Source organism: Pteropus vampyrus, unplaced genomic scaffold (assembly GCF_000151845.1).
Source record: "Pteropus vampyrus isolate Shadow unplaced genomic scaffold, Pvam_2.0 Scaffold88, whole genome shotgun sequence".
NCBI classification, from domain to species: Eukaryota; Metazoa; Chordata; class Mammalia; order Chiroptera; family Pteropodidae; genus Pteropus; species Pteropus vampyrus.
The window spans coordinates 2,969,010-2,991,203 of record NW_011888869.1 but is presented as its reverse complement, the minus strand read 5'-3'; the positions used below and the strand labels follow the sequence as shown (position 1 = coordinate 2,991,203).

Below are 22,194 nucleotides of genomic sequence, written 5' to 3'. Positions count from 1 at the left end.
GCTTCATATGTAGAAGATAAAAACAGAAAGGATCAGAAAGGAGATGGGCTATTTTCCTTCTCCTTTGGCACTTTGTCCTCTGATGGATGAAAAGAGAAGAAACTGAGCTTGAAGTCAGCTTGTAGCAGGAAATAAAGCCTGGAGGAGTTGGCACCAGAAGAAACCTCAGATCAGTACTGCTGAAGTCTTGATCTCAGAACTGAAGCATGTGAAAAGAAGTTAAGGGTGTCTCTCTGGACTAGAAAGAGAAGAAGCGATAAATAATGAGAACCACCAACGAACGTTTGGTGAGAATGGCACTAATTTTTACTTAGGCTTTTAGTTAACTTAAAAGCCTTTTCTATAAGATGATGGGCTTGGCTGTTGAATGTTTAAGCTGACTTGATTTATTAAAGGTTTAATTTTGAAAAATGGAGAAACCCCGCTTATCTTGCATTGAGACCAAACATTACAGTAACATAAACAGGTTTTGCCCTTCTCTTGGGGCTAAGACAATGTGCTAATGGGTAGCACAGCTTATTGCACCAAAAGTTTCCCAAATTATAAATTTTTCTTAAGCAAAATATTTTGAAGACTAGTACTGAATGACTCATGAAAATTAAACTTCAGGACCTCTGTATTAGTCTGCTCAGAATGACCAAATATCAGACTGAGTGGCTTAAACAAAAACATTTATTTTCTTTTCTGGATTTTGGAAGTCCAAGATCAGAGTGCTGGCAAATTCCTTTACTGGCGATACCTCTCTTCCCGGCTTGTACACAGCTGCCTTCTCTCTGTGTCCTCACATGGCCTTTCCTCTGTGCGCATGTGATGAGAGAATGAGATCTCTGGTGTCTCTTCTTCTTCTTCTTCTTCTTTTCAAATGTATTTATTTTAATTAGTTTCAATTATACAGTACATTGGTTAGATATCTGTAGAGTTCATAACACTCCCCCAAATTGCTCCCTCCCTCCCCTGATCCTCCACCTAGCCAACGTATTAATGCTAACTGCATTCCCTATGCTGTGCTCCCCATCCCCGTGACCATCCATCAGCTATTAATTTGTACTTTAACCCTTCACCACATTCTCCCAGCCTCCCAAACTCCCTGCCTCTCTGCCTGTCACCAAATTGCCTACTATATTTGTGAGTCTGTTTTTGATTAGTTTGTTCTTTTTATTCCTTAGATTCTGCATATAAGTGAAATCATATAGTGTTTATCTTTATCTGTCTGACTTACATATCTTCTAGGCCCATCAAAGCAATATCTTTTTTCATCTTTTCCTCTTCTTATAAGGACTCCAGTCCTGCTGGAGTAGGGCCCTACCCTTCTGGCCTCATTTCACCTTTATTGTCTCCTTAAATACAGTTACATTGGGGGTTAAGACTTCAACATATGAATTTTTGGGGGGCAGCACAATTCAGTCCACAATATCTTTCATCTACCTGATGACAATGTACTTCCAAGTTTATTTTGATGTGGCCAGGTCCAGGTACATAGTATCAGTAATTTATGGAGCTGCCTTCTCTTAGAGCCTTCTTTCTCCTTGGTCTTATCTTGTAAAAAGTTTCTCTCTCTCTCTCTCTCTCTCTCTCTCTCTCTCTCTCTTTCTCTCTAATATATATATACGGAAACAAAGTCCTTTAAAATTGGTTGTTGTTATGCTAGTGAAAAGAAAAAAATATTTTTTAAAATTTTCTCTCAAGCCTATTAGTATGGCTATTATCTTGCTGAATAATCCTATTGTGGAATAATAAATTTAAGCTTTCTTAGGCAATATATAATATATTCATGTGATTCATTTTATACGTGTGACTTAAAAGAAAGAAGTAATCACACAAAAAACATTTTACGTTTGTACAAAGTAGAGTAGAACTTGCAATGCAATGAGAACTGTTTTTCATTTAGCTTCTTGATTTTCCTATACTAGGTAAGTGAGAGTGCTTGTCAGCATATATTGATGCAGGGAATAGTTAAACCAAAAAGATCAAGTTGAATGAGCACAGAAAATCTCTTATACAGAAGTGTTGATTTTCTTCTTATGCAATCATCTTTGATGGCCAGTTAGGCTTACACATAATTAAAAGAAAAAGGAATTAAGGATTGTTAGAACACTTGTATACCATGTTGGCAAATTGTTGAAACTCACTAAAAAGCACTGGATCTAGTGCTCAGATGAATCCAGAAGATGGAAATCATTTTTTTCCACCTAAATTCTTACTAGGTGTCCAGAAGCCACTAATATTTCTGAAATTTTTATTTGGGCATCAATTTTCACATTTTGTGAAATTTTCACATTGTGAGCTTTCTATGGTATAGGATTGGAATTCTTCCTCCAGGTGATCCTTTAACAGAAAAGATATTACCTAAGGTAAGTTTTCTTATCATTTCTGGTCCCAGTTAATGAAACAGAAGCATAAGAAGAAGATTTACATTTTCCTTCATTTATTCCATAAATATTTATTGAATACCTATGTTCCAGTCATTGCTTTAAGTTCTAGAAACACACAAAGACGAAAACACAAACTCTACTCTTAAGAAGCTCACCATCTAGGTGATTTTGGAAAACACAAACTCTTAAGGAGCTCACCATCTAGAGAGAAATGACAGAGAAAGGAATAAATGATTTTAGTTCAGTGAGATGAGTTCCTTAGAAGAAATAATTACAGGGCACAATGAGATACAAGAGGGGAGAGCAGGGAAAGGCACCACAGAGGGGTGACACTGTGCTATGTCTTGAAGGATGAACAGGAGTTTTCCAGGCTCAAAAAGAGGGAATGGCATGAAAAACAAGCTACATTACCACATGTTCTAAGACAGAGAGTAGTGAAAAAACATGACTATAAAATTGCATCTTTATTTTAGTTATATTCTGCTTAACTCTAAGCAAAATTGAAATAATTATATTAATAAATCTTGCGAATTAATCTTTAAAAAAATTGAAACCAGTAGCATATACATTTTTATACATTGATCTTTAAGGGTGAAATTCATCCTTAAAATCAAAATGAAGTTCGGTTTCATCTAAGTATTCTACAATATGTCTTCCTTTTACTTTTGTAAAAACAGATAAACTGCAGTTAAATGACAGTAATACATCGAGACGGAGAGGTTTGTATAGATATACCATTATTATGGCACTTTAATCTGCCCAGAAAGAGACCTTTTCAGGGAAATGTACCCTAGTCTGAGGTAGTGTGGCTGTTCTTTTAGGTCACAGTTTGGCAGCTGTGGAAGGAGCACACTTCTGCCCTTGTCTTCCCACTTGCCTTCCAGCACCCAACTAAGGAAGAGGAGCTGCTGCTCTGATATATAAATCTAAGACATTTTACTTCTTTTAGCAGAGGTGAGATAGTTTTAAGTTAAAAATACATGTAGTTCAGAAACAGTCTCCTCTCCTTTTTATATTTTATGGTGCTGGGTTAGAGAATTCACTGACGAACTCAGCTGCTCTCTTTCCAGTTTTTTCACCTGATGGCATTATGTAATGATTAGTTCCTCAGAAGATATAAATGTGAATAAAGCTGAGGACAGCGTGGGAAAAGGTCATGCTTGGCGAAAGCCATAAAACCTCTGCCAGAAATCTGCCTTTGTGGTCATTGGTCAGTGACTTCATGGTGACTACCATGGTACTTTATTTTCCATCGAGATACGCTTCCTTTTATAGAGCTACCTTGGGAAACTTGTGGAAAGACAGGGAGAAGGGAATGATTGACAGGTATGGGGCCTTTTTCTAATTTTGGATATAATACCACCAAATATTGTCAAATGTATGTTCTTAATTTCTAACTTTCCAGCATAGTCTCATCAGGCTGGAGAGTGAACTAATGCAATAAGCATTTGGGAACCAAAATGGTGTATAAAGAGGTCAGACCAATGCCAGTTCAGCAGGTACCAGACCAAGCTTGAGGTACTAAAAGAAGAAATTCATTTTGAGGTTAGGAAAAACATACCTGATATTTGCTGAGGTTTTGGGAAATACAAACTCATATACTGTTGTGGGTATGTTACTTCGTGTAATCTTTTAAATGAATAATTAACTATTAAAAATTGGATACACAAACTTAGTAACCTAGAAATTTCAGTGTGAGGCATATCCTTTAAATGTACTTGCACAAGCAGTTAAATATTTATGTACGAAGACTTTGCCACCCTGTTTGTAAAATTAAACGACGCAATAACTTATGGTATGTTGTACAATAGGACATCAAACATACAGTGAAAAAAAATGATATTTATGTGCTTATATTTATAATGCAGAAATTCATTTTAAAATAAAAAGTACGATACAAAACACTATGTATAATATTTATGTAAAAACAAAAGTATATTTATTCTTGCATATTCATAAAAGTTTCAGGAAAAAATATCTTTCCTAAACACATAATACTGCTCATAGTAGTTACATCTGAGAAACCGGGAGATGCTTATAGTCCAACAAAGTTGGGTTTCTTACTTGCTGCAGCAAGGGAAGCTGCTCGCATGGGGAATGAGGGGCATCTCAGTGAGTTTGTTTAGGAGAGGATTGACATAGGAAATGGGCTTGTGTTAGGTGATTTTGGAGAGGGTTTACAGAAGTTGGCATTGGCTCTGGATTGGGTATATCGACTAGGGGCAATTCCATAACTGGATATCTTAAGACTTTTTGTATATCAAAGTAGAGGAATGGAGCAAGGTGAATGTTGTGACTGACAGAGAAGCAACAGTTACTTGTGTTTTCAGGAAGGTAATGATTTGTCTTTTTTGTGGTTTGCATTGTCAAATGACCAAATCATTTAACCAGTTCGATGTCCTTTATTCAAGGGTAAACAATCCATGGATTAGGAGCATACAGTGCCTCACAGCAGGCGATCACTCTTTCTGAGGGATTTTGGGCAAGAGCGTGTTTTGTAGAGCATTAGAGGAGGCAATGTGGAAATGTTTTAATTGGCTCGAGGTTAGGGATTTCTTTCCAAGACTAGCACGTCCTATCTTCTAAGGGAAAGTAAGCGAGCTAAAGCTGAGCTGGAAGATCGTGAGCGGAGATATTTTGGGTTTCCTTCACAGGTGTTTCTTAATAGCTCAGGGTGACAAGTTTAGATCAGTGATGTGGGCGGGGCCCCTGGGGCGGCCTCTGTTTCCCGGGTCCTGAGATATGAATTAACTTTTCAGCATGGTGTTTTTCTTTTATTTGTGCTCAGTCATGATCTCAGAGGGGCTTGTTTTTGTTATCGTCCGTTATGATCGCAGAATTGATTTGTCTTATGTTGTAAAATTGTTTATGAACCCCATGGCAACAGTAACAGGGTTGCTATTTTTTTCCCCCTCACAACCATAGATCTCGTTGTCCTTAATACTTTATATTTATGCAACATATTCAGCGAAGGAGCAAGCGCTCTTGATTATCCTACGTGACTCGGAAACCCATCAACATCTCGCACCACACCCCAGTCCTCTCTCACTTTCTCCGCTCTGACAGTTCTATCCGGTCTCGGTGCCTCCGTTTTGCATCTTCCTCGCTGACTTTGTCGATTTCTTTCAGAATGTCCTTCCCTTTTAAACATATCATTCCTTTAAGACAACTTTTCTCAACCTTGGCTGCCGGTTAGGATTACCCCGAGAGGCTTTAAGAAAATACCGACACGGCATTTTGAGCCTCGCTTCTCTTGCTCAGGCCCACTTCCACGTCCAGAAAGTAAACTTTCTCTTATAATAAAGCTTTTTTTATTCTGCTGAAAAAAGAAAAAAGAAAGAAAGAAAAAGATAAAAAGAACACTGACATGATTCCCTTTCCTAAGGGAAAAGAACTGTACTAACGGTTAATCACATGCATTTTATGTAGGCGTGTCTTCTATGTAAGTAGAAGCCTTGTCACCTAAGTGAACTTTGAAGGACATGGTGACTAGCTGGAAAGGGGTGAGTGGAATGGCTGGGAGGGCATCTGTGAGGGAAAAATAGATGAGAAGGAGAGGAAGACTGAAAAATCCTGCAAGCAGCTTGAGCGTATGATAATATAATTTATAATAAGAAATATATAGTTGGTCTTCAACCCCCCAGGGTTGGTTATCAGAGGAACAAACAGTGTGATTAGAGGGCTGGATTTGTCCTATAGCAGTTTGTCGACCGGTGCCCTAGACCTGATTTCTACACTTAAATATCTCCCTTGTCTCTTATTCTGGCCAAGTCCCACTAGCGCTGTTTTCATTACTCTTGTGTAGAAAGCTTCTTTGATTCCAAACCCAGTGATTCCTGACTTATCCTTCAAGACTCAGGTAAGGGGCCACCTCCTCAGGAAAGCCTTTTCCCCCTGCCGGCTTTGACCTCTCCTACTTCTGAACTTTGTAGCTCTGTACATTTCTTGCATCCCTCTCATTATTATTCATTATTATTCTGTGGCCCTATATCTTTTCATAGTTCTTAAACCTTGTTTTATTCACTTTTGTTGTCTTTCATGAAGTATTTGACTCACAATAGAAATACAGTAAATGTTTTTTAAAACCATGGAAGAATATATTTTTCCATCTTCTTCACTGCATTTCTAGTTCTATTATGATGAAAGAAGGAAGGATAGGAGACTTGTGGCAGAAACTAGTGCCAAGTAAATTAACTGTCTCAAAAAAGTGCTTTAAATTTTATTTTAAAGATGATAGCCATGGTCTGTCATTCTAGGTTGATTTCTAACTTTAGCTCTGCTTCAAATAGAAAGGACAGAATATGTGCTTTTCAAATGTAATATGGCATTGTAATATGGAGAAAAATAAGAGGGAGAAGAGTCTCAATTTTGTTAGAGATCAGGAAAATATATCCAAATGAGAATGAATGGAGTCTTATCTTCCAAGTTTTAAGAGTACACTTAGACATCTAGTCATTTGGTTATTTATTTAACAAGTACTATTAAGTCTTATTATGTACTCAAAACTACCTGAGAGTTTAGCACTGACGAGGACTGGGCAAAATTCTTTCTTTTTGTAATTGTAGCAGATGAAAAAAAAAATTCTTTCTCTACCCTTGTAGTTTCTTTTGACTATTAATTAAATTGGTATGAGACAGAATAACAGGAAAGTAACAAATCTAATTTTGTGGTATAATACATAAGAGGTTCAAAGACAGACAGGCAATTGATACTTATGTACCTTCCTGAGCAAAGTCAGAAGTGGGGGTAGAAGTGTGGAGCTCCAAGGAAAGGAAGACAATTCACAAGGCAAATGGTTGGTAAGGAAATGTTTGCCAGGCAGTGGAGAGACAACTGGGACACAGGGATTTGAACAAAAGGCCCTGCTGAGCTCCTGGCCACCACACCTAATCCGTAGTCTTTGTAGTTATCTCTGATGATAGTTTTCTTCCTGGAGCAGATCTTCTACCTAAATTCTTTTAGGCAGTTAAGGGGGAGGTAAAAAGCTCTCCCTGAGTCTTTTGGGCCTTAATTGTCTTCAGTTCAAAATAATTTGCATGGCAAAAATGACACATTCTTGAGAGACTTGTTCTGAACCTTTTTGTAACATACCTGCTTCTTAAAATTCAGAATATCAGACTGGTTTTCTGCCTTATAATTTGTGGACGCCATCAAAGACAAATGGACATGCTTAAAGGATGCTTGAAATATCCTTTTGCCATGACTCTGAGGTTGGAGGTGGTGAGAGGCAGACATAGTCTCCAGCTCGTCTTCATGAATTCCAGTGTGTCCTTGCTCTCTCGCTCCTTGCATCCCAGTTTTCTTCCTGATCCTGGCCTCGCTGATTTATAGTAACTTTAGTTCCTGTGACAGACTCAGAGACCTTCCATAGAGTTCTTTGTTAGATCTCACAATTACATAAAGTCTCATGCCTACAACAAATCCCCTATTCTATGCAGAAGGAACTGCAGAGGAGCTGGCAGGTTTTGCACTAAAGCTGCACAAGTGCCTGGCTCAGGACTTGGAGAAGTTGGAGAGCTACAGGCTCTGTAGAAGCCATGCCATCAGAACAAGCCAGAAGAGCAGTGAAAACATGTGAGCAGCAGCCTCTTGTCATCAAAACAAGCCAGACAAGCAGTGACATCACATCCAGTAACAGCATAATGCTGGAACCCTACGCCAAGATCCAGAGTATAACGGCAGCTGCTTCAATTCTGCCTTACCAATTTCATGCAAACTGTTCTTGTGGCCAATCTTTGCCTAGAACTATACAGGGAAGGCTATCTAGTTCCACCTAGCTAAAAGGCACTGTACAAAGCCACTACAAAATTTAACCCTTCATAATTTTGTTCAATCCTTTATATTATGTCATTAAAAATGGTTTATTACTTTGTTTTTATATTTGGCATACTTTTTATTAAATTATTTTTATTGGCCAAATGTAATCTTGTCAACAATTCCTGTTTTTCATTCTTCTGATCTTGTTATTGGTTTCTCGTTTATCATTCCAAAATTAGTCTCCCTAGATAGGAATAAGCATAAACTTATTTTCTTTATTTAGCTTCATGTGTTTATTTTTCTGATACCCTATAAGTTTTGCAGTCTGGTATTAGTTCCTCAAATAGTTACCTTGATTACTATTACTTTATATAGTAATTTTAGTTCTTATTTCATCAGTAATGGCTTGTTGATTATTATGAAGGATGATAAAATTAGCATAATTTGACATCCTCATCCCTCTGTTCCCTCTACTATCTGATTTTTGTTTATGTTTTACCTGATTTTATATTATTAATATTATCTTTTTGTATTTAATCTTTATACCTTTGAGTTTATCTCTATTACTTGATTTATCAGCTTTAAACTACATCTTTTCATCTCAAATTATAAAAAGATGAAATTAACAGCATACTTATCCTTCTTCATATGTTCTCTGTACTTTGCCATCCCAACTTTTCTTAGTTACATTACTACTTCTACTGTGCCACAGTTTATAACATTAAAATTCTCCTCTGTAAGCATAACTCTTCTGGTAGTTTTAGCCTATGTCCTATATTTAAATGAATTCAATTTTCTGTGTTAGTTTTTACCATAGTCTTTCCACTTAATTCTCTTTTGTTTTAAGTTCTCCCTCTAGTACATTTTTCAAAAAGAGATCATGTGGATTACGTTTCCTGAGTTCTATATATTAAAAATGTTTTTCTGTGGTCTTTAATCTTATAAGTCCACTTGGCCAGGAAAATTTTTCTTGTGTAATCATTTTTCTTGAGAAGTTGTCATGTGCATTGTTCTGCTCTTTCCTGGAAATGAATGCTACTGTGACAAAGGAGAAGCCACTCTCAATTTTGGAAGAAAAGCAGTGTCTTTTTTTTTTTTTTTTTCTGGATTTTAAAGAGTTCTTTTTTTTTCGTGGAAAGCCAATGGCTTTTCTAGTATGTGTATTGGAGCTGAAGATGCTGTATCAGTATTTTCTGACTCATGGCTTACTTGTTTAATTTATAATTTTTAATAATCTGTTAATTTCAAGTGCACTTTTTTATTTCAAGAAAGTTTTCTTGAATTAAATTTTATGAACTTCATTTCTGTGATGGTACATTTTATTTTCTTATCTTTTCTAGATATATCCAGATACTTTGTCTGAGCAAGTACTTGTCGATAGAATTGTGGATGGTTAGCATTTTCATCCTTTAATCAATATATCCATTTTCTTTTCAGTCTTTGTTGTGCCCGAGAGAAATATTTTGTCTCCCTCTCACATGTATTACTGAATATACAATTTTTACATAAGCAAAAAAAAAGGGGTTTGGACCCTGAATTGCCCTCTACCATAAAATTAATAGACTTCACAACATATTTTTTTAAAGTGAGATAGTGCCCATCAATGGTATGCTGTAGGAATGGACAATTTATGCTTTTAAAAGTGAATTTATTGAATTTGAGGCTTGAATCTAGACATCTAACTTGTACTTACCACAAAGGCAAGTGTTATTGGCGGGACATATATGGCTCGTGTGAACTCACTCTGAAGTGGCTTCATACTCTCATAGCACTCATCATAATGCAGACGTTCACACTGAGGAAAATGCCTGTGGTTAAGGTACAAAAATTAAGTTTTCCTTCTTCTGCAGCTACCAAAGGAAATCTGAAAATGGCTTATTGGTAGTCACCTCCTTTTCTTCCTCTAATAAAGAAATGAGTCCTTCTTGCTGAGTTAATCCACTTAAGAAAGTACAGAGAGACAAAGTCTGGGGAACAGAAAGAACCAACAGTATAATTTCATGGTCGGATAAAAAATTTTTAATAAGAGTCTGAGGAAGGATATATTGGAATAGCTGTAGAGAGTAAGGGAAATATGTAGAAGTAGAAAGGGTATTTTTATAAATGACAATGTGGACCCTTTATTTGGATATATTTAATATCCTTTGTTTTAAATCACATTGCAGTGTTCATTCGAGTTTACCGAATGCAGCACAGCCTTAAGACAAAAATATGTGAATCTAAGATACATGATTATGGCAGTACGTGCCTCAATTCAAAGAGCTATGACATTTTAGACTAGAGAATTTTTCTACAAGATCTCCTGATTGAGTATTGCAAGAAATTGCCTCCCCGTCTTCTCTGGTGGACCGACAGCACCAGCAGTAGTGACAGTGGTGCCTCACTACCAAGCACAGGGTGATGGTGGTAAAATCGATGAAGTCCAGCAGAGGGCCTTTGGATATGGGGTCGGGCTTGGATGTGAGAGTCTTTGTTCCTCAGTTATCTTGGTTAAGTGTTATCAAATGATTCATGAACATGTGTAAGCCCTCTGAGGAATCCTAGTATTTGGAAGGAAGCCTGGAAAATTAGAAATTATGCCAATAATTTGAGAAGAAGTTTCAAAGCTATTGTAACCTGGATATAAATATAAATGGGATTTAACCTGTAGATGTAAGCTAGTGGCATGATCTATTAGTGATGTTTTCTATGAAGGCCAACATTTTTTTTCAGGCACGTTTCATTTGAGCTATGACATACACCAAGAATGTTTAGAATATCTGTGAGCTATAAGCTAATAAAATGTTGGAAGTTTGCTACTGAAAATAATGATTTGGGATTTGGACTAGTTTATCTCGAGTTATTTCTTGTGATGGTAATTAATTATATAGCAGTGCTAGGCAAATGACAATCTTATTTTATGACAATAAAATCATGTTTAGCTTCCTATTTACTACAGAAAATGGAAATAAGACATTAATCCAACTCTTAACCAGCGTGATATCAAAATATAAAGTTAAAAAAGAATAAAGTAAAAATCTAGCCCTATATTGTTCCTCTGGAAGCTACTACTGACCGTAGTAAATTCCAAATTTCTCTGGAGAGTCTACTGGCTCATTAGCCTGTTAATGGTGAAGGACATTCCATGAAGTTAAAAAAGAGCTTCCTAGTTAAAGATCCTGAGAGTAAGTTGGAATATTAAGGCAGGTGCAAAGTCATGTGGATCTAAAGAATTGCTGTTGCCTTGACTTATCTTTCTGAAACTGAAAGAGCATGCAAATATAATAATGACAACTTGCCTGAATATAGTCTGAAACCACTATTACTCTCACTGTGGAAAGAAATGTAAGGTGATATTTACGACTGAATTATGAGAAAGATAGTGTAGGGACAAATCGTGCTTAGAATATTATCTCTCTCTTCTAAATCTAGGACTTCCAAGTAAAGCAGTGAGTGAATGATTCACGGTGCTTTTAAAAGTTTGCGGACTCCGTTAGGAAGATGATAAAAGCACTAGATCTGTTTCCAATTCAGCCCAGAAAAAGAGAGTTTTTTTTGTTGTTGTTTGTTTTTTGTTTTTGCATTAAAATTTGGGAAATTCATGGATTTGCTGAAATACAGTTAAATACCCCAGGTTAAAAAAAATCTAAGGTCTAGGGATTGGAAAGAGATTAGTTCATGAATGACTGCAAGACTATTATAGAGAAAAAACTTATAAATGACCTTCTTTACATCAATATATATTATGTATGGGTGTTGAGCATATATTGTATTTTAACTGATAGATGGAACTCTTGTAGAGAGTGAAGAGGATGTGATTTAATGTTTACTTTCTCATGATCTGTCTAGATAAACATATAGAATCTGGAAGAATGTGTAATTAAGAGGATGCTTAGGTTTTCTCAGTTATCAAATGTCTCAAGTCATTTGGCAAGCATTAGATGACAATTAATTCATATCCAGGTAATGACCAATGAGTTATTTATAAACTTTACATAAAAGAACAATGGACCGATCCGAGGGAGAGAAGGCAGCGATTGCTTGTTCTTCTCTCTCCTTTTCCCCTTTTGTCCTTGGTCGCTTTTAACCATGAAGAGTAGTTCATATTACAGGCAGAGAGGGTAAATGTACATTCTACTTTCATTTCCTTATTGTTATATCATATACCTGAATTAGGCTTTCACAAAGGGTGGTATTTTAGAGAATTTATGGTGGGATACTTAGAACCTGGCCAATAATAATGTCTATGTTTAATTCAATAATCAATTACATAAGTGCCCCCCCTGCCTTGTCCTCCCCCGGCCCCGCCCCTGCTCTGGTATCAGGGCATTCCTCTCTTTGTTTCGTTTCAACTCTTGTCTTTTCTTTTTGATACTTTTAAGATGATTTTCTAACCAATCTCACCTTGCAACATTTGAAAGACAAATAGATATTTCTCATATTTTGAGCTCCGGAAAGACATTATATCCTCTTTCTTCTTGTGTTGCTAATGTACACTACTTAGGAGAAACGCAATAAATATTTGATAAATAGTGTGGAATTTAACATATGAAGCAACTGGGAATCAGAGAGATTATGTGAGTTCCTTAAGGTAATTTATCTAGTTATAATGGAGTAAGGATTATAAATTTGTCTATTGACTTAAAAATAATCCTTTTCCATTAGAGGTGACATTCTAAGGTATTTTGCACGACCACCTGAAACCTACAGTATAATTAGGATCCGAGGAAGCCTTTCCTTTGGGAATTTCAAGGTCTCTGATTTTGCTGAAGTTTTTTTTTTTTTTTTTAAATCAATTTGAACCATTATAACAGAAGCAAACACCACTAAAAAAAAAAATCTTAATAATAATTCATAGGTACATCTTCACCAAGTTCAGGTGCTGGTCTACTAAGATATCTCATTTTCCATTTTAGCTGTTATCTACATCAAGGGATTCATCAAACTGTGTAACCAGAGCTGATATTATCTTGATTTGGTGGAAAATTAGGTCTTCTCCTTTCTTTATTTGGTTATTTTGTCATTTGGTATGTTGAAATAAAATTGCTTTGTAGCTCCTTCATGGTCACATTTTTCTTATCATCTTCGTACAATATACATACCAGGCACGGATTGTTCACGAATAAATTCAGCACGAAATAAGAGCGCATGACCTACCTATGTACAAATTAACATGTTATTAGTTTAACTATGGTTTTATTATTGTTTTTACTAGAGAAGAAATGTACAAACTCATTTAGCTTTCTATTCTTTAAAACTTTTTTATATACACATAAAGTTAAATTAATTCCCTACAACATGAAATGTTTTATTACCTAGTCATTAATTAATTAATTGGTTATTAATAATACTGATATTCTATGTATGGAAAGTCATATTATACAAATTTTTTCATGTGTTTCTCCTTTTGTTTTTCTTTTTCAAAATCTTATTGATATAAACATTAAGAGAATTTGCTACTAATGAAACATACAATGGAAACAGACGACTTCACTTATCTTTTTCGTTCAGCTCTCAGGAGAAATATCACTTCTTATTATGAGAACAATATATAATTCTGTTTATTGAAAGGGCCCTAGTGAATGGCTGTTAGGAAGCTAAGTAACGCTAGTCACTCTCTGAGCTGTCACTTCATCAGAGAATACTTTACAGAATGGAGCAGATGTTCAGTCTACATTTGAAACACACTGAAAGCATAAAGTCAGGCTAAGAGCACTTGTTTATAAATGGAAGATGCAGGGAAAGATGAAAAGGCTGTAACTACAGGACGAATGACAGTGCAGCAGGTTCTGGAAACCATTTGGTTAGAATACATTTAAAGGATCCAAATGATAACAGTAATAATATCTTGCACAATATCCAGCCCTGGGAAAATAAAATATTTCAAAATGTGCTATGTAGTTTCAACTATGATAACAAAAAGTCTTTATAGAACCATTACAGTCCTCAGTGTAAAAGAAACTAAAGCAAAATTCACTGTGGTTTTAATTCCACATTGCTTTATGCTGTGATTTGCCTTGCCCACAATAAAATATTTCTAGACAAAATTTTAGGAGAAATTTTGTTATCATTACCTCATAAATCTATTTTACCTTCATGTATATATAATAAGCTAATTTTAAACCGAAGTGACAGTGCAATCTCTTACTCTCAGGGGAAGAAGTCTCTTCTTTTTGTTTGGTATATGACTAAAATAACCTGAAAAAAACACCTTGGTCTAGATCAGGACTTCTCCAACCTCACAACTACAGTGTTGAGTCAGGATAGTTCTTCGCCGTGGGGGCTGTCCGGTGTAGGATATTTAGCAGCTTCGCTAGCTGTTAGTAGCATCTCTGCCACACACCCTTCCTCCGGGTTGTGACAACTAAAATGTCTTCGGGGGCAAAATTGCCCCCAGATGAGAACCACTCCTCTGGATTCTGGTCCTCCGGTATTCTTCTCTAGGATGATGTGAACTGAAACCCTAACAGCACTCAAAGGATGCTATTGAATGGTGAAACGATGGATTGCAATCAAATCAATTGCTCCAATTGTTGAAAAATGTAGGAAAAATAGCTTAAAGATATATTAAAACTCAGAACTTTATTGATAATAAAGGATGGGAAAAGTTACTTCATATGAATTACTTAATCTTGAAGGACTTTGCTGCTCACCATGAGTAATGGCTATAATCATAAACTCCAGTAGCGTGCTGCCGTAAGTGCTCAGTCATCTCCTTTTAGTCACTGGATAATTTCTTACCACCTGGCATGTTTTACCTGATGCTTCTGACATTTAATGTGCTATAAATGGCTTTTCTAGCTATTATCTGTGTACCGTGTTAGTTTTTACTTTCTTTTTCATATAAAGAAGGATGGGCATGGATTCTAAGATGTAAGAATGATTTTCCTTTTTCGCATGGTGAGAACACCAACACCTGTTGGTACAAATAGGCCTAGTGGGGATGCAATATAATTTGGCATCATGTTAAATACAACAATTTCTAGGACAGGATAAATCCTAAATTTAGGAGACACTAAGATTGGGAGGGCTTCTTTCTCAATGAGAAAATGACCAGGTGAGGCAGGTGCTTTTCCACATTCATTCATTTAAAGTTGATATTAGGCATTCAACATCAAAGTACTGCTTGCCCTAAAGTTATTTACACTCAAGACAGGGAGAGAAGACTTAATTTTGTAAAACGATAAATTGCAGAGCAGAACAATGATATGAGAACAGATGAGAAGTTGCATGTAAATGATTTCTATCAGGGCACTCTATGCAGCAAGTGAGAGAGGTCACTGCATGCCCTTAATTTGCCATGTGAATTTTGATCTAGGTCATCTTGAAGGGGGAATAGGGGAAGGAAGGGCTTTTCAAAAGAGTAGAATGTATGGGCAAAATATGAAAGAGGCAACTCAAACTCGGTGCTTAGGGCTGTGATGGGTAACAATTTATAGACTATTCTGTTTAAGTGGATGTTTTGTGTATGGAGTAGAGAGGTTAGTTGTAATTAGGTTGGAGAAGGTTTTAAAGATTGGGTTTTGTTTATTCTTTAGATGTAAGGGAGACATTTGTGGTGGATGAGGATAACTTAAACTCACGGTGTTTTAGTAACATGAATCTAGTACAGTGCACACTGAGGACAGTGAGATGACGAAGCCATGGCAGAGATGGCAGAAGAGAAAAGCGATGGAAAATATAAGAGAAATATGCAAATATTAAATTTAATTATTTAATGTTTCTCCAACTCATCTTAAGTGACAAGTAGAAACAGCAGATCTTGATCCTATAATTGCTTTTCCTGCAGTCTATATTTTGGTGTTGGCTGAAGTAGGTGCTGTGATGGATGCCCTTTCAAGGACAGACATTGCTGTGCAGATGCCCTTTCAAGGACAGACATTTTCCCCAACCGCAGGGCACACTGCCAAATTCCAGCCACCTTTAGAGGCCGATTTTCTCTGGGAATTGTTCTTTGCTGAAGAAAACTACTTTGACTAAGGTCCCAAAAACTTGCAGAGGGAATTTGGTATGGAGTATCAGTAACCTGCCTGCTCACCACAATTGGAACTTTTCTGAAGGGTCATCTCAGCTCCAGTGCTCCCTCAAATTAGTAGGTGTTGGTATTTGTGGACCATACATAGCCCTTGGCATAAGGTGCAGTGGAATTGTTGAAACTTTCACGGGTGGTAATAATGTAAGGAGGAGGCAAGAGAATTAAAATATTAATCAAGCCACATTCAGAGACTGCAAGGTGCTGATCAGCCCTACAGCCAGGCCAGGAGGACATCTTCAGAACAAAGGAAGATTTCTGCTGGGATTGCTAACAACCCATTCCCCTGACCTGTGAAGGGGAAACAGGAACCAAGAGTCATTCCCTATGGCTAAAACCATGGGGAACCTATAGATTAAAGGCTGGGAACTGCCAGCAGGCTTTTCGCTCTACATATTCTTACCTTTTCAGGCTACCTATTCCCTCCCCCTTTCTCACTGTATGTCCATATCAAAGGAAATGGGTTAACAAAGTCTTTTAAACTATAACTCATATGTTCTAAAAAATGATATATAAACTGAATTCCCTGAACATTCACCCCCCCGCACCCCCTCACTATCTTTCCAAGACTCTCTTGGTCCCTCTCACTCTGTCTCTGAGAGGAGACCACACTGAGGAGTGTTACCCCTTTTCTTTGGCATGTGCGTTGAACTCTTTCGATACTCTCCACCAGAGGACCCTCTTCTTTCCGGGCAGGGCTTGGTCTCCCCCCCACCCCCACTCAGGGACATTTGCCCTGTCCTGCATCAGTAAGTTGGGATGATGTATCAGTGGACAGCGGTTTGTGGGAGCAATGTACGAGACACAATGGAAATATGGAAGGATGACCAAATATAAGGACAATGAAATTGGAGAATATTCACTAGAGGCAATTGACTCTCTGGAGAGTCAATGAAAAGCTTAGTACTTCTAACTGTCAATTAAAAGTTGACTATGGAAGTCAGAGGCCTCCATGGCAGCATAGTTTGAGCAGGCAGAGGATAGAGAAAGCTGAAGACTAGGCACAGGACTTAATAAAAGTATATATATCAGAGCTATATATGAGGTTACATTCTCAAACTAGGCAGTCTCAGCTGGGAAAAAATAGGATCCTGAGATTTGGGATGAGGCTGAATGATGAATATAAAAATCTTGAATCCCCTGCAGCCCACCCTCTTTGTTAAAGGCCATTGCTTCCTCCACCTTCCTTGTAGATGAGGCAGAAGGCAATATCCAAAGTTATTGTTTTATCAGCTAGAAATGCCTGGGGGCTTCGCGGGGCCCCAGGAAGCTTCTCTAGACACCTCAGTTTTTCATACCAAAGATAAGCCTGGGCCAACCCTTGTGGTTCCTACTGCATTTGCAAGATGCCCTTCAGCAATAACCATTAGGAAACAATGAAGGAAAAAAGACAGTTTTAAAAACAGTTTTTTACTTACAAGTAACATATAAGAAACATACAAGAAACGTGGGGTGGGAGGCGCACAGTGGCTCTGGGGAGAGGGCAGAGTTCAGGCCTGGGGTTTTTATTGAGGTCAAGAGTCGGGGCTTTGGCCTTCATAGGCTTACTCTTTTATTGGTGAATTTAAAACATAAGAGTAGGGATTTAAAGCACAAAAAAAACAAGAAGCCCAAATGGTAAGTTATTGAAATTAATCAAGATCTGAAACAAAGGAGCCTCAGTAGAGGAAAGGAGCCTTAATCTAGTTGTGGCTGGCAGTGTGTTTATTGCTTAAGTGAAGGGAATGCCTCTTTGGAGTGGTGCCTCTTTGAAGTGGAGCTTTCACAATCAAAGCTCAAGTCAGGCACTTGCATTTCAAAAAGAAAAGGCAAACTTCAGGCTTACACTACAGTTATTTTCTGCCATTTCCTGGCTCTCTCCTATCGTCCTCTCAGCCACCAGGCCAATACTTTGAGTCATGATGTCAATTGATTGGCAGGGTGTTGTGTTTGCTGAAAGGGAGAAGGGACTATTCCAGAGGAGCACGACCTAGTCATCATGTATTGGCAGGAGGTGGAGAGGACATTTGGGACTGCACTCTGGCGTCTTGGATCAAGGTAAGCGATACATAAAATTGTGTAAGGAAAAGTTTATCGATATAGGAACATTTTTCTGTGGTATGGGACTTAACAAACTGGGCAAGTGATGGTGCTAACATGCTTCTAGAATAGATCTCGGAAGCTTGGAAAAAGTGTTAGTCTATGCCAAATAAAGTAAAACTGTGAGAATGACCATGGAAGACAACAGAAGGAGAGATTAAAAAGCTTAGATAAGTGCACATGCAAAAATGGACATGTCATATGAAGCTGGAGGCCCTCTAGGTTTCCTTGGGTAAGACCTGAAGGATATTCTGCTTGGCACAGTGAAAGGAATAGGATGATGAGGGTGCATCAGTATCCTTGAGTTCATTTATAGCCATCATTTGTAAGTCAGGGCTGATGGTACGAGATGCTATTACTGAAGTAGGTTAACTGATAACAGAAGCAATGATAAGATCCTGAAATAATAGAGGCAGGTAGAAGCCAGGCAGGTACAATGTTCCTAATGTATGGTGAAGTCTCAGTGGTCAACAGGGAGGCCTGACACACGGAGAGCTCTGGAGGCAATTAATTGTATGCATATCTCTGAGGACCAGATAGATTGTAAGCCAACGAGACTATTTCTCAATCTATTTAACTAGAAAAGATCGATGATGTATAATCAGGAGGTTAAATGTAAGCATCACAATTAAAAAAAAAATCATGATTCATTAGTTAATATTTGGACCAGAGTCAGATTTGATACCTGAAACTTATTAACATCTTCCCAGATTCCCGGTAAGCAGGACCCACAATACTACAGCACATATACAAAGTAATGATTCCTCTCATCTTCCTAAAAGTGATATCTATTTACTCTTGAAACCATATACTGGAGAAAAGAAAATGCCGTCACAATTTTAGTATTATTGTTTGAAGGGTCTGAATTGCCACTGACCTGAATCATCATTTTCTTTCACTTCTTTCTTACGGTGGGGCCATTTGAGGTCAGTTCACAGTACATCCACTGTCACTGGGTCCACGGATCCATCCAGTAGTCATTTCTTCAATCTCAAAATGTATTAGAATGGGCACATGTCAGAGTTGGCCTAATGTCCCTACCATTAGTCCTTTATTATAGTATAATAGCTTTTGTTTTAAAATATTACATTGAAGTTTTTAAAGTTACTGACTCCTCCTTTCTCCCACACATAAAGCCAAGTTGGTATATCAAGAACAACAACATATTTAGATGACAGTGCAGGGATCAGTGCCTTAAAGACTCAAAATTTGATGCAGAGATGATAGCCCCATCATATCTTCAATTAATTCCCTTTCCAGTCCCCCCACAAAAAGCAGATAGATCCTGGAAGATGACACTGAACTATGGCAAACAAGAGGAAGCTCCAGTTCTAGCTGCTGTGCCTGATGTGGCCAAAGCCTGGACAGTATTGGATGTTGTGGTCTCTTGGCCAATTCTCATTTGAGAACTGAAGAGCATATTCTCCCAGCTCCTAGGTATGATGCCTGCTAATGTCCTCCATTCTTTGCCCTTTCCTGTCAACTTGCCATAATAACACCCCATCTCTCGTGCAACCTGCAGCTTGTGGTGATGTGGAAGTGGGCAGGGGAGTGCATTATAAGATCTCAGTGTCTTGGTTTCAGTTGGGGAAGTCTCTGAAGGGATATTCCAGCTTCCAACTTCAGAGCGTCCCTTTTTACGCCTTTATCTTGGCAAAACTTCTCTCTCTGCAAATACAGTTGTAGTTCCCCTTATCTGCCTTTTCACTTCCTATAGTTTCAGTTACCCACAGTCAACTAGGGTCTGAAATATTAAATGACAAATTCCAGATACAATTTGCCGGTTTTAAATTGCCACTGCTCTGAATAGTATGATGAAACCTCGCGAGTCCTGCTCTATCCAGCCAGTGAAGTAAACCATCCGGCAGTGAATCATCCCTCTACCCAGCGTCTCCACGCCCATTTGCATCTCCACGCCCTTTGCGTCTCCACGCTGGAGATGCTCCTTGCCCGTTAGTCGTTTAGTTGCCTTTTAGATTATCTGATCGATTGTCATCATTTTATCACAAGAGCTTGTGTTCAAATCACCCTTATTTTACTTAACAATGACCCCAAAGGGCAAAAGTACTGATGCTGGCAATTTGGATATGCCCAAGAGAAGCTGTGAACTGCATCTTTAAGTGAAAGGGTGAGTATAGTACAATAAGATATTTCGAGAGAGACCACCTCATATAACTTTTATTACAGTATATTGTTACAATTGTTCTATTTTATTATTAGTTATTATTGTTAATCTCTTATTGTACCTAATTTATAAATTAAACTTTATCATAGGTTTGTACATATAGGAAAAGATGTAGTGTATGTATATCCTAGGTTACAGGCATCTACCGGAGGTCTTGGAATGTATCCCACAGAAATAAGGGGTGGACTACTGTATTGCTTTCTTCCCTTCCCACCCTAAGAGTTGATCCTGATAGTATGTGGTAATTAGTAATAATTTCTTTAATGCTACTTACTCTATGATTCAGAGTTTGCTTCTTGGAAACACCTGTGACAATTAAGTATTATCTCTACTCCTCTGTTTGCCTTTAGTATAATTTGCCTAACATTTTACAGCATCCATTCTATTTCTTTGTCCCACCCCCATTCAGGTTTTAAAGTAGACCACGTATCAGATAAACTCACACTGTTCCCATGTTACATTCCTCGAAAAACAGCTTTAGCACGGTCCCCTACAAGCTGGCAAGAGAACATTCACTTCTATGCATTTAACTGTGGAATCAGGTGATGACTTACATAACCATAGGTCTTCCACTTTTGGAAGCTTGGAAATTGCTTAGTCAGTCACTTTTTATTTAAGTTTTATCACAAGTTGTTAGTAACTGATGAAATAAAAACGTAGATCATTTTCTCGCTACTTTCTTTTATAATGTTCACCATGTGATTCCCCTCTTTGTTGATCCAGCATCATATTCTCCCCCACAAAATAAATCTCCGACAAACTGCATTGACTTAAATATGTTTTTCGATTGTTTTATATTTATTTCTTCAGTTGAATTCCAGAGTAGCTGTGTTTGAAAAAAGAATAATAAAAAGTGTAATATTTAGTGTGCGTTACATGTGAATTCACTGTAGTTGATGGGCTATTCAAGGGAAAAGCAAAGCAATAGTTCTTCCCATTAAAAGTACTAATAAAAATTAGAGAGGAATGAGTTTTTACCATATTTGTCTCATACTCTCACTATAAAATTATACTTTTTTTCTTGGATATTAGTATACTAGTAAAAAAGACATATTTATATTTACTTCATTGCATTAATTTAAAATCCCGTTTTGTCAAAATCAGAATAAAAAATGTATACTATTATGAAAAAATGTTAAGACTTCCTTGATTTAGTTTTCTATTCTCAATTCATCTTAAGGCATCTTTCCATATGTCAGTTTGAATTTCTTATTTTAAGCACACTTAGAAACAAATTGAAGTTAATGTCCAATTCTCATAAATTAGAGAATCAAGACAAACATGTCTGTGGCTAAGAAATATAAAATTGAACAGATTTTTAAATTTTTCAGTAGTAACCAGTTAAGCACTGAATATTGCAATATTCTCAAATTTGAAGGAGAAGGGGAAGGAGGGTTGGCAGCATCCTTATAAGTAAAAAAACCAAAAAACAAAAAAACAAACCTCATTTTTCTTGTTCGGATGCTAACATAGAAAGTGGAAAGCTTATGAATTAAGAAATAGAGAAGCTCAGAATGCCGGAGATGACCACTAGAAAAATTAAAGAGAAATAAATAAAAGCGATTGCACACAGGGTGAAGAATGGAAGTGAAGAGATGTGGGAATGATGACTCTTCCTTTGTATCATTTAGTGTTTTAAAATGCTTGCTCATATTGTTATGATTTTAAAAACTGGATTCATTTATGGCCATGCTGCCCTGAACGTGCCCGATCCTGTCTAATCTCGGAAGCTAAGCAGGGTCGGGCCTGGTTAGTACTTGGGTGGGAGACCACCTAGGAAGACCAGGTGC

At 37.3% G+C, this 22,194-nt stretch overlaps 1 pseudogene; it reads left to right on the top strand.

Annotated features, from left to right (window-relative positions):
• The first annotated feature begins 22,083 nt into the window (after positions 1 to 22,083).
• On the top strand, positions 22,084 to 22,194 carry LOC111742212 (annotated as a pseudogene).